We start from the raw sequence: 19247 nt of genomic DNA on the forward strand, positions 1-19247 counted from the left end.
CAATGAAAATGCAGTGGGTTTGGCTGCTTTTCAACCTTCTATATACCCTGGAGACATAAGGATTACTTATTATTAGCAATTAAGAAATTGAATCCACTATCCTACATCACATATGATCAAGATGTATTGTCCTCTAGTGAGTCTTATCATAGTACAAACATCAGGCTATAAGCCCATTTTTTAATGCATTGACTTTAATTTTATATAGAGTCGACCTTCCCTGTTGCAATGTGGTCACTTGATTCCGTATTGCTGATGAGAGTGTGGCTCTCGAGTCTTTGAATAATGCAAGTGTATGTTTCTGTCAGTGCAGAGAGGAAAAAATATTAACTTGATTTCTCTTTCCTATTTTCTTTTGAACAAATGCAAACCTGTGGATTAACTGAAAAATTTGAGGCTGCAGGTGAAACTTGGCATACTAATAGGAATGAAAACCGTATCTTCTAAATCCTAACACCATGCCTTATTCATGAAATCATCCTGGATTTACTTGCTGTATCCACACAATCAGAATGGGTGAAATACAACCATTAAAAAACATCTACCATGTATGCAGTCTGGCCAAGCACTGTAAGAAGTGATTCACAGTCTTCACTCTCTGGAAGCCTAAAATCAGATGTTCCACACTATTTTCTTATAGTGGTCTTTGTTCTCATTAACTAATGATAATATTTATGAATGTAACAACACTCTTTCTCATGGAATACTAGTTTAAGTGAAAAATTATTATGGCTACATAACAGACATTGCATTTTCTGATCAAAGATATAAAGACAATCCAAATCAAGGACTGTCCAACATTAATCCTTGTAAAAAAGTAAAACATCTGATAGAAAACACATGAGAAAGCAAAAGTGAATTTCTAATGTCACCATCCACCACATTACTCCACTGCCTTCCATCCCAGACATATTTATCTGCCTCTGCCTTCCCAACACATACATCGAGGAACTTTCCACCAACCACGGCATTCTGCTCAATCCAGCTCCAGTCCTTTTCCCCTGGGCAGAAGACAAGAGTACCACAGACAAGTGCTGGTGGCTGTCATCAGTCAGGGTGCACTACTGCAGTGAGAAGAGCAGTATGAGAAGTCACCTGTTACTGAGTGCTTTTATTTAAGCCAACATGCCATTCATCACACAGTGAGTTGCTTGAAAAAGGCAGCTGGTGATTGGCCAGTACCACCAGCAGCATCAATAACAGAACATTTTCCTATGGATTTTCATCCTTGTCTCCACAATCCTTCCCTTGGCCCACAGCAGAACTCCTCCTCTCTCTGCATTATTTTCAGCTTCCTCCATCCTCACTGTAATTTCAGCTTCCCACCATGGCTTTACTACTCAACTGTGCTTTTTCCTGCCCTCAACAGTGCAAGACAAAATATCCCCACCACAAAGAGGATATGAAAAGAGTTCCCTCTACTCACTTCCATGAAAGTTGTGGGAACTTAACATCTCTGAAAGAAACCATTCTTCCAGCTCAAATGGCCAAACAGTTTGAAAGATCAACAGAATCACTGCAAGACCATACTTCATAAGTTAAAAAGTATTCTCCAAAAGGCAACTTTAATGGAGTAAATAAGTGACCAAAAATGCTAAAAAATGTGTCTTTTAATAATACAGTTCAGAACAAGAACATCAAATCTTATTTCTTATGTAACTTTACATAACTGCAGTTATTTAATTACACTCCATCACATCAAATAAGAGTATTGTGCTACTCTTAATATTCTTTTGCTTAAAACTGAGAAGTTAAAGCACTCCAAATTTAGATTCAATTCCATCCTTCTGCAACGATTAACACAAGTCAGCATAACAAACCTGGGCTGTGCACTCGTGTTTACTTAAATGACCTGGCATTCATGTAGAGGGAATGTCATTCCACGCTCCTGTCAGAACAGTGATTAATTAAGCAACTGTCTTCAGTGATTCTTCTCACCTTAGCATGCACATCCAGAATTTATACACAGCATTCTTTTGACACAGATTAGAAAGAGAGATCTGATGCTTAGGAAGTGCAAGGATCAAACTGATTTCTGAGCTTATAACACATCTACACTAACATATTAAAGTATTTTGAAATCTGAAAAATTCCAGTTCTTTGATGATTTATCCACAAAGGAAAGCATTTTTACCAAAAGAGCCATACAGGTGACATCCTATTCAGCGAAGAACCAAGTCATCAACCTGGCTGCTCAAATAATGAAAACATCAGGCAGGCAAGTGTCGTTCTCTGTCAGTATCATAACTACTACTGGGGAATTTTAAACAGCAATGAAACACAAAGCTTACCAAATCTGGGGAGTTAAGAAATTCCTACAGTCCATGCTAGTGTGCCTCTGATGATGATCCAAGAGTTCTCTAGACACTCCCAGTGCCAAGATAAATCAACACCGAGCTCTAACACACTACACACTAGGTGCTGTCAGAAGAGGTGAAAGCGAGGTGAGGATGGTCAGACAGGCAGTATGGCCAACCCTGAATGTATGTTTCCTTAATGCGTAACTTTCACTTGATAGGACATGAAAATGTAAAAAAAAAAGAAAAAAAATTCTCCTAACTTTAAAATAATAGAATTGTATATATACTGAAGTCCTTATCCAGCAATGGTTCCATATTCCTTCTCCTTTTGATGATCTACAGAAAAGAACCATCCTTATTCATCCTTTTGACTCATGCTGAAGCATAATTGCTGCTCTTTTCTTATTTATTGCAGCACCCATTTTCTCCCATTTGTCCTTTCTGTTTTCCTTTTATTTATTTTAAACTTCTACATTTATAGATCTAGAAACAGTTTTCTAAATGTTATTCTTTTTAACCCTATTGGGCTTTGGCTTTTCTTTTTCTTTTCTGCAACTTTTCAGGAAAGCCAGGTACTGTGAAAGTGCCATTTTGCCTTGTTTTATTTACTCACTGTTTTTGCTGAAATGGAAGCCAAAAAGACAAGGAATACTTTAGTTCTTAAGACACTGTCCAAGCCTGCAGCTATTTACTTATGAAATGATTATGTCAATGACTGTGTTAGAAGTCATTAGAGCTCTAAGGGAAAATGTCAAGTGCGATACAATACAGAAACTACAACAAGCTGCAATGTTACCCACAGCTGCAAATATTTCTTTGCACAGGTAAGGCATATTGAAATAAATTTTGCTATCTCTTCTATCCTGGTTCTGCCTGCCCATCAGCTGTCCCTTGTAGACTAGTCTTGGTCTCCATCACAGACTGCTAAATGCCTCATTTTATTTAAATTAAGCAGGATCTTGCTTTGCAAAAAGAACCCCAACAAAACAACAAAACAGACTGATGACGACTACAGATTAATAGCCTTTTTAAAGGTAAAACCACCAGGGTAAGAAAATCTCTATGAGTAGAGTGGAGGTGAACTGAAGCTTTCTGGAGCTGTATGTGAACATCTGGAACAAAAGTTGAAAGTCTAACAGGCAATCCTGCAGGTTAAAAAGAGTTGCAGCTGCTAAAAACTGAGGAAAAAGCCAATGTTTACTCTAAAAATAGCAGAACTATAAATGTGATTTATTATTAAACTTCAGTCCTTGCAAGAAGGAAAGGTGTCAAAAATTTAGGCAAGGGTGACAGAAATTGAAGCACAGGGCCAGGCACTGATCTTTTGTCTTTGGTAACTAGTGACAAGACCCAAGGGAATGGCCTGAAGCTGAGTCAGGAGAGGTTCAGGTTAGATATCAGGAGAAGGTTTTTCACCCAGGGGGTGTTTGGGCACTGGAACCACCAGGGAAATGGCCATAGCACCAGCCTGACGGAGATCAAGAAGCATTTGGACAATGCTCTGAGGGACATGGTGTGACTCTTGAGGATGGTCCTGTGCAGAGCCAGGAGCTGGACTTTGATGATCTGTGTGGGTCCCTTCCTGCTGAGGATATTCTAGGGTTCCATGAATCATACTAAAAAATGTTCAGCCATACCCCAATCACTAATTGGCTAATGCTGAAGACAACTTTCTTCTGAGTCAATACGGCTTCCACCACCAAGAAAGAACAACTGCATGTTTCTGCTTCAGTGTGACCACAGAAATCCTCCTTCATGTACTCAAGTCGTCCTGCATCCATGGACTCTTGTGAGACCTGGCATCTGACATAACAGACAGGGATGGAGGTGCTTACCTGGCTGACAGTAACCTGACCGAAGAGGAGCAAGCATCAAGTTAACGGGGACTCCACCAGGACTGTATATGCTTCCCTCTCACAAACAGCAACAAAACTGAGCAAGATGAAGAGCAGTGACATTTTGGCCATGGCTACAGCATCCAGCACCACCCAGTCAGTCACCGTGCCAGCAGGTGGCATTAGCATTTCCCCTGAAGGCAACTGCGACCATTCTGAATTTCCAGACTCGTGTGAGAAAGGAGGCAGTGGAGTGGCCTGGAGACCACCTGCCAGTCTTCTTGGAGGCAGAACCGAGCTGGCAGCCTGCCACTGGAAAGGAGCCAGCTTCTGCCCCGGTGACTGGCAGGCTTGGCCTTGATCCCTGGAGGAAAACGTATTGCTGCTGAAAAAGCAAGCCTGTCTCTGAAAGGCCAAAAAAGCTATGAATGGACAATTATAGCTACACCTTATAAATCCCCTTATTTTGGTAGCACTTTACTACTTGTTTTGTACCTGAAAGAGCCCATTTTAAGACACTAAATAAATGATACAGATTCTGGTGCTTTACTAAATAAATGGACATTCTTGGTAATTAAGCATTTATTCTACACAGTAGAAGGAAATATTCTAATGGACCGATTATATATTTTTTCCATGGTACGGAGCACATAAAAATAAGCAATTTCAATAATCATTATTACTGCTCCAGTATATATTAATACATTTCAGATAAATCATTGCCTCCACTATCAACTCAGCTACTGCTCCTGCAAATAAAGCAATACCTTGTTACCTAGCAACGAAGCAAGTCCTTGCTATGGTGCAAAAAAATACATAAAAAAGGAAATATATATATTTGTATATTCCCGTCGTTTCATGTTGAGAGAACATCCATAAAGAACAAAGAATAATCCACTCAAATGCCCTCAAATTCAATACTTAAGTAAAATGTTTGATCGTCCACATTTCATGAGTATTTTCAGAAGCTCGGTCTTGATTAAACATGCAGAACCTCTTGCTGACAATATAATGTTCTTGCTATGTATTTCTTGGAATATTTTAATGTATACATAAGTACACAGCCGTAACACATATAAGCCATGACAGGCTCTTAATGCTACATCGGATCTCTAACAGAATAGGAATAGGTATCACAGGGCTTGTTTAAAGTTCGTTTGCTTGTGCTAAATCAGTTCCTCTCCCATTTAACATAGCAGTGCATAGTATCGCCTCTTACTGATGCAATATCTCTTTTTAGGGTGCTGTCATTCGTACAAAATGTTCCTTGAGTTTTATTTAAAAAGAAAATGTACTAAAAGCCCCACTACTTTGTTGCTTTATAATTCATGTCTGTTTCTGACAGATTGCCAACACTGCGTGGACAAAAACAAATAAGAGTAGCTCAGGAGTGCTACTCGTGTGGATGAGCTCGCGTGGTTACCAGCATGTGTCTGGTACATGCTTTACTCAGAGCTGAAAGAGGCAGCACAAGGATTCGTGGCCCCATGAGCACAAAGTATGAAGGCATATCCTTCCCTATGACAAGGACTGCAATTAAGCTTTTGCAGTAGAGAGAATATGAAGTCATGAAAATTGCTGTCCTGAAGGCCTGCAGTTTCATTAGTAGGTTCCCACATCCAATAATGTCTAGGTCATCACATTGCCCACAGATACAACACGAGATACATCTTAAGACAACACGAATTCCACTTAAAACTTGGTGGCTAATCACATGCCACTACTTCTACTCACAAATTAGAAGATAGTAAACACCACACAAAAATTTTGAATGTTACTCTTGCTAGCAACATCTCTAGGGAAAGCATTCCTGAAATATTCTGTTAATGTTCTCTTGAAACTTTTTGAAGTCACCTATCTCTTAGCATGCAAGGATATTGGCTCAGTTAATCACAGCACAAAGGTACACACAATCCATATCATGCTGCCTCGAACATCTGCTGCTGCTGTAATCCTTGATAATTCATAGCAAAAATATTCAGAAAATTGTATGCCTGCACCCAAAGGCACCTTAGTTTTTGTGGCTCTTGCCATTATCTCTGAGCTTTATATACCAGTTGGAAATTTTTGCAGCTTGGTGTTGCCCATTTTTTACTACTCTTGCAGTCTTGAACAACCAAGGATCATAGTTCACCTCTCAGAGGAATGTGTGGAGTTCAGCAAAATGCATTATGCATACAGAGGGGGCAAGGATGAAGTATCAGCTACTGTGGTGTTCAAAAGCCTCTTGCAATAAAGATTTTAGGAGTTAGTGTAACACTGGAACTTACACGTATCAGAAGGATAAAGCAAACATCAGAGACCGTACCCCACAGGCTTTGCACGACGAGGTTTGTGCATGTTGTCTCTCCCTCTGGAACGCAGTCTTCAGTGACAGATGGCACAACCACTACCTACAGATGGCTCCAATGGGGGCTCCATAGCTTTCATAAATACTGCAATCAACTCCTAGGATAGGTATGGTTCAGGCAGCAGAGCTAACACAGGGAATAAATCCCTCAAAAATGTAACTGTATAATAATCACACACATAGCATTATCCTGAACAGACAGATGAAAGGCCAGGGCTGTAACTGAGCTGACAGAAATTCAGGACTGCTTAAGAGGAGGTCAGTAGTTTAGGATAAAAGTGTAAGAAATGAGCATCACTCAATTTCTTAACTACTTTATTCAGAAAAACATTTTCACTTTCATCATGGACCAAGTGCTCCTGTTGAAATTATTCTTGCTTTCCAGTGGGATTTGTTTTACTTTGGAGAGGCAATCAACCCTAGTTTGGTTGGTAGAAAACATCCTTACCCCAGATGGATGATTCACTACAGTGAACAGAAGTATTTGAATCTAAGAAGTATTTGAGTCTACTACTCTACCAAATCAAAAGTCATGGACTGATACTGAAGCTATTTGTAGCAGACTAGCACAATCTTTTCTAACCTTCTGGAGAGGGCTTGAAATAAGAGCAACTGGAGTGATTTTATAAAGGAACATTTGCTTTAGTTGAGACAATGCCTCAGAGACCCTGCTCTCTCACTCCTTACTGCTCAAAAAACCAAAGATGACTTTGCAATATCTTTTGTGGAACACAGCGCTACTGATGAGCCACATTTGCTACAACAGAATCACAGAATATTTTGGGTTGGAAGGGACCTTCAAGAACATCTAGTTCCAACCCTACTGCCATGGGCAGGCAACCTTCTACTAAATCAGTTTACCCAGAGCCCCATCCAGCCTGGTCTTGCACGCTTCCATGGAGAAGGAGTCCATAACATCTCTGGACAACCTGTTTCAGAGCCTCATCACCCTCACATTAAAGAATTTCTTCGTAGTAGCTAATCTAAACTTACCATCCTTCACCTTAAGGTCATTCCCCCTTGTCCTAGCACTATGTGACCTTCGTGAAGAGTCTCTCTGCAGCCTTTTTATAAACCCCCTTTGTTGTTACCTGCCTTCAGCCACTCACACTTTTTGACATTTGGCACAAGAGTTTTCTACCAAGTACCATCTACCAGAATGTTCTCATTGACCAAGCATTGCAATGCTATGGACACATATGCAATTCAGAACACACCAATTCCATACATTTTAGATATTCAGTTAAATAATAGGAATATTGCACTTTCAAGTTGATGTCTGAGATGCACTCTGTAAAACTGAACATGCCCTTTGCTCGGATTTGCATAGTCCCTGTAATGTACATACCTAAGAAAAATGTCACCATCAAAATATCTCCCTGATACATTAGGGAGGATGGGCTCAAGTTCCATATGGAGTCTTTGGATTACACAAGTTCCCCAGCCCACACCTGGAGTATAACAGAGAACAATGTCTTTACAGAATCTTCACAAATGTAGCCCAGTAAGTCTTGCATCCCAGAAAATAAAATAATCCTACCCCATTAGCAGGCAGTATTTCAATCTTTCATACCAGCTCTATCAAAATCTAAACAAGAATATGACTACTGAATTCTCATCTGTGGAAGAAGACACCAGGATAACAAATACAAACTGTAATAATTTAAACCTTGATTGATTACAGTCCAATTAATACAGTATCCAGAATCAGTGCTGAAGACCTGAAGTTTCTATTCCATTCTGCCGTCACTGTTTTCCAGACTCCAAACACAAAACACTAAACTTGCTGTTTTCAACTACTCCCGTTCTCAATGTAACAAGTTCCCTAACTTTCAACCTTCACAGCCTGTAAATACAGTGTACTGTAGAGTGAGGAAGAAGTCCTCTTTGTCATAGCTTTAAGAAGTAGAAGAAAACCTCCTTTATCTAATTTTTTTATGATGATTAACTCAACTTTTATCCCTTTTCAGATTATAGAAAACCATGACTGACATTGTTCTCTCTGAAAAACTGCTGTGTAGAAAAAGGGAGACAGAGACTGCTATAATGTCAATGTAATTTCTGAATGCATCACACAATCTTTTGTAGCATGTCAAAAGCATAAACAAAAACACTCCATGTGTCACAGCCTACAAAGGGTATCACATTTGATAGCATAATAATGCATGACAGGTCTCTTAATGCTTCCGATGTATCAGTAATTATGTAAATGCCTTCAAATTTGATTATACACTCGCACACACCATTAACGTTTGAGCCAAATTCAAGCTGCTTTATCCGTGAATTCAGCAAGATGAAGACCTTTAAACCAAACTCAGTTATGTCAGTTTTCATACTGCTGGGCTAGACCCTCTGCTCACCACAGCAATGTGTGACAAAGACCGACTTGAAGTTATACTGTGATGCCCTAATCCTCATTTTGAATCTGTAGGATACGAGGATGCCTCAAGATTGGGTTAAGTTTCAACCACCTGCTTCCTCCCACGGGCAGGGAGATTCAGAGCTTTGTCTCATCACTGGGGCCCTGTGCTGAGGTAGGAAGTCAGGAACAGGAGGAACAACAGGAAGCCAAACGGTGAGATCCATCTTGGAGACCATCAGTCTAAAGGATTCTCCACACACACTTTGGAAGGGCAGCACCACCTCTCCTTTGCCCATGGAGCAGCACAAGGGCATCAGGGCAAAAGATCAGGATTTGGTTTTGGGAATGGAAGAGGTGAATAATGAAGTACAAGATCCATAACATAAAAGTAAAAACTTAGACTAAAAAAAAACAGGGGGGAAGTAGAAGAAGAAGAAAAAGAAAAAAACAACTAAAAACCCAAAACTGCTGAAGTCCACTTAGTTTAGACATTCAAATAAACCTCTTTAGGAACACCTGACTGGTAAGGATTTGCTACATTCCTAATAAACTAAAATAATACTTCAGGGATATTATTAGTTTTTAATAAGCCCCCCCCTCTCTTAGTTATGTCATGACTGCATTAGGATCACCATAACAAGGTTTTAAACAGAACTGGGCTGTGGTGGCTGAAATAAGATATTCTAAAAACAAGATTTATAAAAATGTGACACATCAGCCCCTAGCAATAGCAACAATACCAGATATAGCTTTTGTATAATGCATGAACACAGGATTACTTCCATGAATCAACAGTTTTGCATTAAATAATAAAATCATCATCACATACGGATAACTAAAAGTGAAGATTGCTTAGAAAAGAAGAAATTTTACTTTACATGAATATTTGTACCTCCAGTATAGAAAGAGATTATGAAGGTCAAAGAACAATCCTATTACTTAAGTTACATAACTCAAAGCAGGGTGCATGCCAATGTAAAAACAACATGGAAAGATGACTGCTGGTTTGTGTTTATTCACTGCTTCTAACTCAGATTGTTTATTTTACAGTACTTCTGTTCTAAACTACTTTTGCAAAAGAAATTTTTTCTTCTGTAAGTCAAGAAAGACATTTTTAAAAATCAATTCTATGTGATGCTCTGCAGATAAAACAGGATCTTTCTCTTGCAAAAAATCCCAGCATAGATTACCAATCTCAGACATCAAAGAGTGAGCCACTGGGGAATCACTTCCCAGTCTGACCAAGCTACTGTCCTCAGCTGAGGTGATCTGACCACTATGGGCACCACCAAGTCCCCAGGCAGCACACCTATGAGATGGTGCACCATACTGAGAGCCAGCAGAAGCAAGTAGCAGCTTCGCTTTACTTGTGGAAGTATTTAGGAAAAGTGTTCAAAAAAGAAAGGAGCTTGTAAATTTTCTTATAACTACAGTAGTCTTCAGTCCCTCAACGAAAAACTGAAATCTCAATGCAGTCAACTGTTTAAATGGGGAAAAAGATTGCTATTTTGGGGAGCTATGATTTGCTCTCTAGCGTACATTTTAAACATCATATTTAAATGAACATTAACAATATTTTTAATGAGCATTAACAATACTTTTATTACAGAAGTGTAGGCCTGCAATACTACCCTTAAAATATCAAGGCTAAAGGATTTCAACAAAATTTTCAACCTAGGAACACCACTTGCTTGTATATACAGTAGAGCCATATTTAGTGAAATATACTTCAAAGGGAAACTTAACACTCTTCAGCCAAGCTTTCCAGATCAGGACCACCCAACTTTAGTTTCCCATTTCCACAGCTGAGCATTTACAGAGAATATCAATTATAGTAACACTTCCTCTAAAGGCACCTTTCCCTTTGAAAACCACATATCGAGTTTCCTCTTCAACATTTCATTTTCTTTGAAGTTTTAGCCAATTAATTGGTCAATGCAAATGAATCAGAAGAAGTAAATAAAATCACGTTAAAAGATGGCATCTTTAGCAAGACCCCACAGGGTTTCTCTCAGTGTCAGAGCTCTCATGACTGTGATAGCAGCAGGAAGACTCTTGCTATCTTCCAAAGGGTACGTGTGAAGCACGCCAAATGCTTCTTCACCACAGCGATAACTGAACATACTCCATTGCTTGTCCCTCTTCCCAGTATCCGGGAAGATTATTTCTGACAAGGTACCTGAGACACGCTCTTCAGCCTGTGCAGTCAACAGAATCAGTGGTGCTATGACAGTTTTCACTAGCTGAGAACTGTGTTCAAAACCTCTGAGCGCAAACCCTGAGGGTATGTGATGCCTCCTCCTGCCCTGCGCTTCCCCGTGCGCATCATCGCTGCAGAGCTGCTCTGCTTAGCCCCAGACAGCCCCGCAAGGAACAAAAACGGTAACAGCAAGGACTGGCACAGCCAAGAACTACAGCTGCAAAGGGCATGTTTCATCCAGGCAAGCCCAAAGACTATCCTGCACTGGTTGGTGAGGTTCATGAAAGGAACATGATGCGGACAGAATTAAACAATTAAACTTGCTATTACTGTGCTGTGACTAACACATACACAAAGTACTTAAAGGACAAGTATGGAGCTGCCTGGTGGCACGCTGAGATGGTTCAGTGCAGGCAGTGGCTTGGCAGCACTCAAGTCCCACCATCACATGATGATTCCAAAATCTGTATCTTGTGCTAAGGTTTACACAAGTTAAAGATACTCAGGCCAACAACAAAAATTAGGATTAGTAGAATTCAAGCAAAAAATTACAATTGTAATATTTCATGTTCTTTCCATATTTTAATGCTTAAAGAACTGCAGCTTTGCAGTATAGAGACAATATTAAAGATTTATTGTCATTTTGCATAAGTATGTAAAAGTGACATGGATAGTTAATTAATTAAATTAATAACCAGTGGGGAAATCCCTAGGAAATGGTTAGTGCAACACGTTTTTAATCCTGTCAACACCTGTTAAACATAACACTTTCATGTGAATTTTTAACAAAGATGAGGTTTGGAAGTTTTCTTATAATGTGCTTCTTGTAGAGCCAATCTTTGCTTCTGAAATACCCAAGCTGGGCATAACATGGATTAGAAATGAGAAGTACTCACAAAAGCCCATGGAAATCCTTGAATTCTTGTTTCTTGCTAATGCTAAGAGCCAAATCCCTACCACACTCAGATTTTAAAGAAAAATAATAACTTACATCCAGTTTATAATGACTTCATTAAAAATACAATGAATCATACAATAATTCCCTTAGGTTTTGCTGAAGTATTTTTCTGTGTGACTATTCACTTTAATATCCACTTACCTCTGTGGTGGTTTATTAATATTGGTACAGAAAACTGAAGTTCTATGTATTTTGATTGTATAATAATAACACAGGTGCTTCACAGACCAATTGCATACTCATTAATAATGTACTTTCCAGGTGGCTGCACTATTAACAAAGTAACACTTTTCCAAGGTTTTATAACTATATATGAAAATATTCCTGGAAAACAAAAGCATTAACTTAGCACAACAGTGGCATAACAGCTCTTTGATTATGGAATCCTGAAGGAGATAATTAGCCTGTTTTCAGTTAACTTAAAAAATAAATCTTTTAACTATTTGCAAACTGGCATTTACAGCATATCTCCTTATGCTGTGACATTATATAAGATTGTATAAACAGTAAGAATTTACTAGATTATTTTTACACACATTTTTTATGATTATTTTCAAAATTATTGAGAGCTTTAATATCACTTTCAGTGCGGTAAGATGAAGCTTGAGAACAGTGAGATGATCATGCACTACAAGAGTAAAACTTCTAGAATTAAAATTATTCCTATTATCCATGCATAAACACATACATAAACACACATTGCAGTATTATATAATAATTCTCGATGAACACTGTAACTGACTTCCCATTTTCCCATATTGGGAATCATTACACCCAAACATTTTTGTGGCTCACCAATTTACCTGTGGTTTGTACCATCATTGTATTGAGATGCTTAAAGATATTGAGTGTAATAGTGTTCTTCACTGAACAGATAGATGAAGAAGAAAGAAATTATCTTCAGTATACCCATGGTAAAAGAGACACATAATTCCACCAATATCACTGCAAAAGCCTTATTTCAAAGTACACAGAACCAACTAAGGCAGCGTACATGCAAACACCCAGAAGCACTGAAGGTCTGACCCCAATCTGCACCAGGAGGACCAGCCAACTAACTGAAGAGTTTAGAAAATTATCTACAGTTGGACAAGCAAAACAAATGTTTATCACCTTCCCATTTTGTGACATTTAAATGTACTGCAAAATGAAATGCTTATTCTTTGCTGTAGAGAAGCACTTTCTGGAAAAAAAGAACTTCAAAATTTAAACAATGGTCTAAAATCTTCTGTCAAAGAGGCAAAACTCCCTGCTGACTTCATCTGCTATTATTGCAGCTTTTATTAAATGTAGCCTTTTCACAGCCTCAGAACTTAAAACATTCTAAACAATAGAAAAAACTCTCTCAATGTATGATGATTGCAGGAAACAAGAACAGAATGAAGAACAAACCAATTACATGTAACAAACGTCGTATAAATCATGTTGGATTTCCTGCATCAAAAAGCTGAGAAAAAAGTAAGAAAAATGACATATCTTTCCTTAGCATGTCCCAGTTTCTTGTTTCTAGAAAGGGGAAACTCCAAAGACAAAGGCCTGGGAGAAAGAACTTTCACCTCAAGCTTCCCAAGACCCCAGCCGACACTTATTTCAGGCACCACTGATAAGCCTACAGAACGCGTGGTACATTTAGAAAAAGCAGGATGGTTACAATTACTTAGTTCTGGACCAGTTAGAATTTTCAGTTGGTTTTCCCAAAGGAAAGGTACTCTTCTTTCAGCAAGGGATCATGCAAGCCTTGGAAACAAGCCAAGATATGAATATCCACAAGGGAAAAAAAGTACAATCTTAACTGTCCACAAAGCGAGTACATTCCAGCGCTGAAGACTGCTTTCTAACATCGAGCAAGTGCCCTCAAGTGATAGCACAGCCAGAGATTTTAGAAGGTCCTCAGATACACTGTCACTGCTCATTACCTCTTCTCTTGATCAAGCTGTGTTTCAGGCATTTGACTTTAACCCAAACTCAGTTCTCAGGGCACAGATATTCTGGAATTTGAGTCCTAATGAAAAAAGAGACCAAAGCTGGGTATTGTTAACGCTGATAACTCTGTGTTCTTGTTATTCCTCTTGAGATACCACGAAGATGCTATCCAGCCCCAAAGGATGGGCCAAGCAGGGACCAAGTATCATTTGCCTTTACAAAAGGCATCACAAAACTCTCAAAGATGTTCCTCAGTCCACAGAGTCAGAAATAACACACCAGCAAGAGGCTGAAGGCAATAAGGAAGGAACGGAGGATGAACAAATATGGTCCTGGATTTTCTATGTGCTTGAGCATTTTCACGACATCAAGAACCTCTCTGTGATCAGAGGACAGAGAACAATCTCCAAGGAGATGTACCAGCGCTCCTCAACCAAGAATGACCATTCCTTTATCAAGGAAGAGAGACTATCTGCCTGGTGATTTTCCTTTGGTTAAGGTTTGTTCAACACCAGTTTTTCACTTCCTTAGGCCAGACATAACAATTGCTACCTGCAGCTAACATGAAGCCATCTGAAATGTTGCAAGATACTTCACTTTAGAGAAATTAACTGCAGGGTGACAATGTCAACAAGATCCTTTAACACTATGCTCAAGTTTGTCAGAGTGAATTCAGGCCAAATTTGAGGGTTTTTTAAAAATGAAGTATCTTTGGAGAGAGGAAAAAATGTTTCTACCTGACTGAAGGACTTTTAGAAAAATTCTACTGCTCCAGAGTACGTAAACAGAAAAGAAGGAAAACAACCACAACTGAACACCACCCAGAACACTTGGCAGTATATAAGTCCACATCAAAAGCAATATGACCACTAAAATTGACCAAAGGATGCCCCACTGTGTTTACATGTAATCCATAAAACAAGACAATCTCTAAGAGCAATTCAAGGTGCAGACTGATACTCCATTATAGAGCTGGGCAGTAAAAGGTATGTGAAGACCTGCATCTTTGAACTGCAGTGCCCAAAATACTCAGCATAACATGCTGAAACCCTGAACTTACCACCTTTTGAATCTTTTCTCCTCATAGGCAAAAAAATACAGAAAGTCCATGGATAGAGACAGCAAGCAAACGAAGACAATTAAACAACTTTCCTTGCTTAATTACCTTGTCAAAGCCATCTTTATCTGAAGCATAACCCCTTGAAACTTGGAACCATGACTACTGTCTTGTAGACAAGCTGGCATAGTTGGCACATGGACTAAAAGACCAAGTACAAGCGGCCCTCTGTTATTGCCCACACAAAGGGAAAAATTGCACTGGATCGTAAAGAGTGCCAGTATGGTACAATTTTCTGAAGGTGTTATTCTCCAGAATTTGACTGTGATTTCTTAAAAATAAGCTTGCAGCTCATAGAACTGTGAAGACAACATTGAAAATGTGAACTAGTATAAGCCAATATGTTCCCTAATGTACAAACACAAAAATCACATACCTCAGAGTAAAAACTGGCCAGTTCATCACAGCGAGTGTTGATTTGGAAGATTAATATAAAATTTCAACATTTAATAAGCAAAGCATTATGATAATAGGATCATCAGAAAAAAATATCTTTTCATGATTGGTATTTGGCAAATGAGTAAGCTGGACCCAGAATGGTGTCATTCACTCTCATCTCTGCTTTAACCTGTAGTCTGCATGCAGAGCAGGTCTCAGGACCAAGAGCCAAAAGAGCTTAAATCCAAGGCTTGACAGTTTCTGAGTCTGCCCAAAGCAAGGTGGGAATTTACTATTTGTGAAGAATATTATTCACTATGCCTATCACTAACATGCAACAAATAAATACAAAGATCCTTACCAAAATGTCAATTGTTCAATGTTACAACAAAGCAAAACCTCCATCCTTCTGAGTGATAGAAACAAATTAAAATTAACATTTCTAAAATGGAATTCTGATTCCTTCAACATTAAAGTGTCTTTTTCTTGGACTGTAAATGAAATCACGACTGACCCAGGTCACAGCTCCCTCTTAAGTTCCTCAGCCGCAAAACTTTTACCTAGAGCCAGTTTGCTTTAGGTTCCTACTTCAGTGCAGCCACCTTTGATGGCAGCTTCATTGCTAGTTCTGCTCCCAATTTTCACATCCTCTACCCTGCATTTTTAACCCCAGGTGCCCACTTCCAGTTAGAGGTGTCATTCTTCTCTCTCCCCTACCCAAGAAAAATGCAAAGAGAAAAAGCAGCAGACTCTCAGCTTTCTGAATTAATTTTGGGGCACTGCATTTCAATGCCTCTTAAGTAGAATGAATATGTACACTATGTTTTAATTTGCCTTCTTCCTAGATAAATTTATATCTTCCTGACTATCACATCTCCTTTCTCTGGAAAAAAAAATTATAAAGAGCCCACCAATGGTACAGAAAGCAGAGCTTACTTAGAATACATCAGCGAGCTCTTCCAGATCTCATGTGTCAACCAGTTGCAGAAATTCTTGAAATGGAACTTCTCAGGTGTGTAAAGTTAAGAGGGTGTGTGAGCGACAGCACAACAGCAGCTTGTATGTGTTATACTCACGTATCAAGAAGAACAGATCTCTTAGCAAGCAACTGCCAACAGACCAAAATTTTCTTCTAAAATCACTTACTCTTCATTTTTTCAAAGCACCACTGAAATGTTTAGAATGCTATCAGAATGAAGCTTTAATTCCTTATCCTAATTACACACCATAGGACCAAGGCTTTATACTGAGCAAACAAGTATCAACTTCACATGAGCGCTTACAATTTGTGATCACATTTATACAGGAAAAGATAGTCATACAAACAGCCTTCCACTGAGGGTTTTTTCCTAGCAAGTGACTATATACTATATTTTGTCATATACAGAAGAGGACACAAATTGGTCCTTAAAGCGCATTCAAATGGCAAGTTACTATCCATCACGCCAGGGTCTAACAGCATTTTGTGCCTCGTTAAAGGAACAAGCTAAAAGGTTCTTTAAGATAAGATACGCTCTATCAGTAATCCTGTCAGATGGACACTGTAGCCTCCTCATTAGCACCGCTGCTCTAAACGGCAAGGAGTACACCTTGATTTTGGGCACGTTGGCACACGTTGCCACTGCTCGCATAGCTAAAGGAATTTTGCGAGGCACATGGCAACATGCATCACTCCACATGCTAAAAATGCTCAGGAAAACTGTTACTGCACGCGTGCAGCAAACTAAATTCCAAATTAAATTCTCAGGTACCGTTTGTCTCCCAATACCAGTACTGCATTCCCGACGTACAGTACAATACCTGCTCATTACTGTGTATTTTTCAAACATGAGTCTTTTCCGAGACAGCGAAACATAAACCATCATTCTCATCTTTACACACTTCTGCTTTCCATCCCTTTTGTTTTTTCCCCCCCATAACCGTAATATTTCCCCCAATCAGCGTTCCTGAAACACCGAGCGGACAACCAGCGGCGCCGTGAAGGCGAGACCTCGCGTAGCAAGTTTCGGACCAGGGCACACCACGGCCAAGTTGCCAGACCCAAGCAAGCAGAGCTTTGCAGGCGCACACGGACACGGCCCCCCCGAGAGCCGCTGCTGCGGACCCTGCGCGCCGCGCTGCCGCTCTCCCGTGCGGCACAGGAGGCGGGTGCCCGCCCGCTCCCCCGGGATTGATCACCGCTCCGGACGGCTCGCAGGGAGCGCAGCGGGGCGGCCGGGACTGCTCTGCTCCCGCGGCCACGGCGGCCCGGTGAGAACTCACCAGCCGCGAGCACCGGCTCCGTCGGGCGCCTCAAACTCCGTCCGCCCGCCGCCCACCGCTGCCCCGCGGCCGCCTCCCCGCCGACCCCCGCCCGCCCCGGAGCGCGGCGCCCCGCAGCGCCGCCGGGCGGGAGCTGCCGCCGCCGCCGCTCGCCCCAGCGGCTCCGGCGAGGCGAGGCTTGACATAATCCTGCGAACGCAGCAACCGCAGGCGCCGCCGGCTCCCGCCCGCCCGTCCCCCGGGGTCCGCTCCCGGCGCTTCCCTGCGCCCGGGGCCGGGGGGGAACGACACCCGCTCCGGGCCGCGCGGCGGGGCGGGGGCGGTGCCCGGTGGCCCCGTGCCCGGCCCCCCGTGCTCGCCCAGCACCTCCCCTGGCCCCCGGTCTCACCTAGGAGCGGCGGCGGCGGCGGGCTGAGCTGCCGAGCCCGGCGGGGGCGGGGAGGGAGGGGAGAGAGGGGCGCCCCGACGTCTGCTCGGCAGCCGCTACCCCTCCGCGCTGAGCATCTTCCCCGCGCCCCGCCGTGAGTCAGGCACGGAGAGCGCCGCGGAGCCGCGCGCACGGAGCCCCCGCCGCCCTCCCCGTCCGGCCGCCGCCGCGCGCGCGCCCCCGCCGGCCCCCCCGATCCCCCTCCCGCTTTCCCCGGGGCCGCGCGCGCGCGCTCCCGGCCGCGCCGCCCGCGGGGGGGGGGGGGGAGGGGCGGAGCGGGACGGGCGCGCGCGCGCGCTCACCGCGGCTCGGTGCGGTCCCGGCTGCGGCGGGCGGGCGGGCGGGAGCTGCCGCGGCGCCTCCCCCGGCCCCCGCCGTTACTATGGATATCGATGGATATCGCCCCGCGCGCCCCCGCGCACTCCGCGCGGGCGGGGCTCTCCCGCGCGGCGCCGCTGCCCCGGGCCTGGCGGGGGCCGCCGAGCGGAGCCGGGGCGGCGCGGGGACCGCGGGAGCCGCCGGCCAAACTCCGTCCCCGCCGCCGGCTGGCGAGCGCCTTGCCTCGTTCCCTTGGCAGAACCACCTTGTTTTTTGTTTTTTTTTTTCTTTTTTTTAAACACGAGTGTCTACATAAATCACATCCGAGCTCGAATTTCTGCGTTAATACGAACAAATAAGCATCCCACGGGATTATTTACTTCAGTGACTGCATCCCATTAAGCAGCACCCGCACTGCCTAATAAATGAAATAAAATACAAAAGATAATGCCCCTATAATTTAACTTTACAAAATGTCAGAAGACAGAGTTGCACTTCCAGTCCCCCATGGCGGCTCTTATCTCTTACTCTGCTTCCCTGAGGAAGTTACACACTTGATGGCTGAGCACATTATCTGACAAGCTCAGCCGGTGGAGACTGGAAGAAGCATTTTACCAGGTCAAACAATTTTACTCAGTTACAGCAGGTGAATTGCTAGGGAGGCTGTGGTTAGTAACGCCTGCTGCATTTCTGCTGTCCACTCCCGGCAGATCTATCCAAGACATCAGCCAGGCAGGTGCCTCAGGCCCCCGTCCTGCCTTTGGAGGCTTTCTGTCTTCTGTGAAATAAAATCCTTAATAAACAACTGGAAGAAAAA

General features: G+C 42.1%; 1 protein-coding gene across 4 annotated transcripts in view; it reads right to left on the reverse strand.

The window, feature by feature from the left end:
• ANKS1B (ankyrin repeat and sterile alpha motif domain containing 1B) overlaps positions 1 to 19247 on the reverse strand; it is a 407322-nt gene that overhangs the window by 68335 nt on the left and 319740 nt on the right. Inside the window, exon 1 of one of the 4 annotated variants that reach the window (XM_059471868.1) lies at positions 18074 to 18218. The exons of the other annotated variants lie outside the window; for them this stretch is intronic. The gene's annotated coding sequence lies outside the window, so the exon portion shown is untranslated. Of the gene's footprint in view, positions 1 to 18073; positions 18219 to 19247 lie in introns of those variants that run through there. 4 annotated transcript variants of the gene reach the window in all.

The sequence above is a fragment of the Ammospiza nelsoni genome, chromosome 5, assembly GCF_027579445.1.
Source record: "Ammospiza nelsoni isolate bAmmNel1 chromosome 5, bAmmNel1.pri, whole genome shotgun sequence".
NCBI classification, from domain to species: domain Eukaryota; kingdom Metazoa; phylum Chordata; class Aves; order Passeriformes; family Passerellidae; genus Ammospiza; species Ammospiza nelsoni.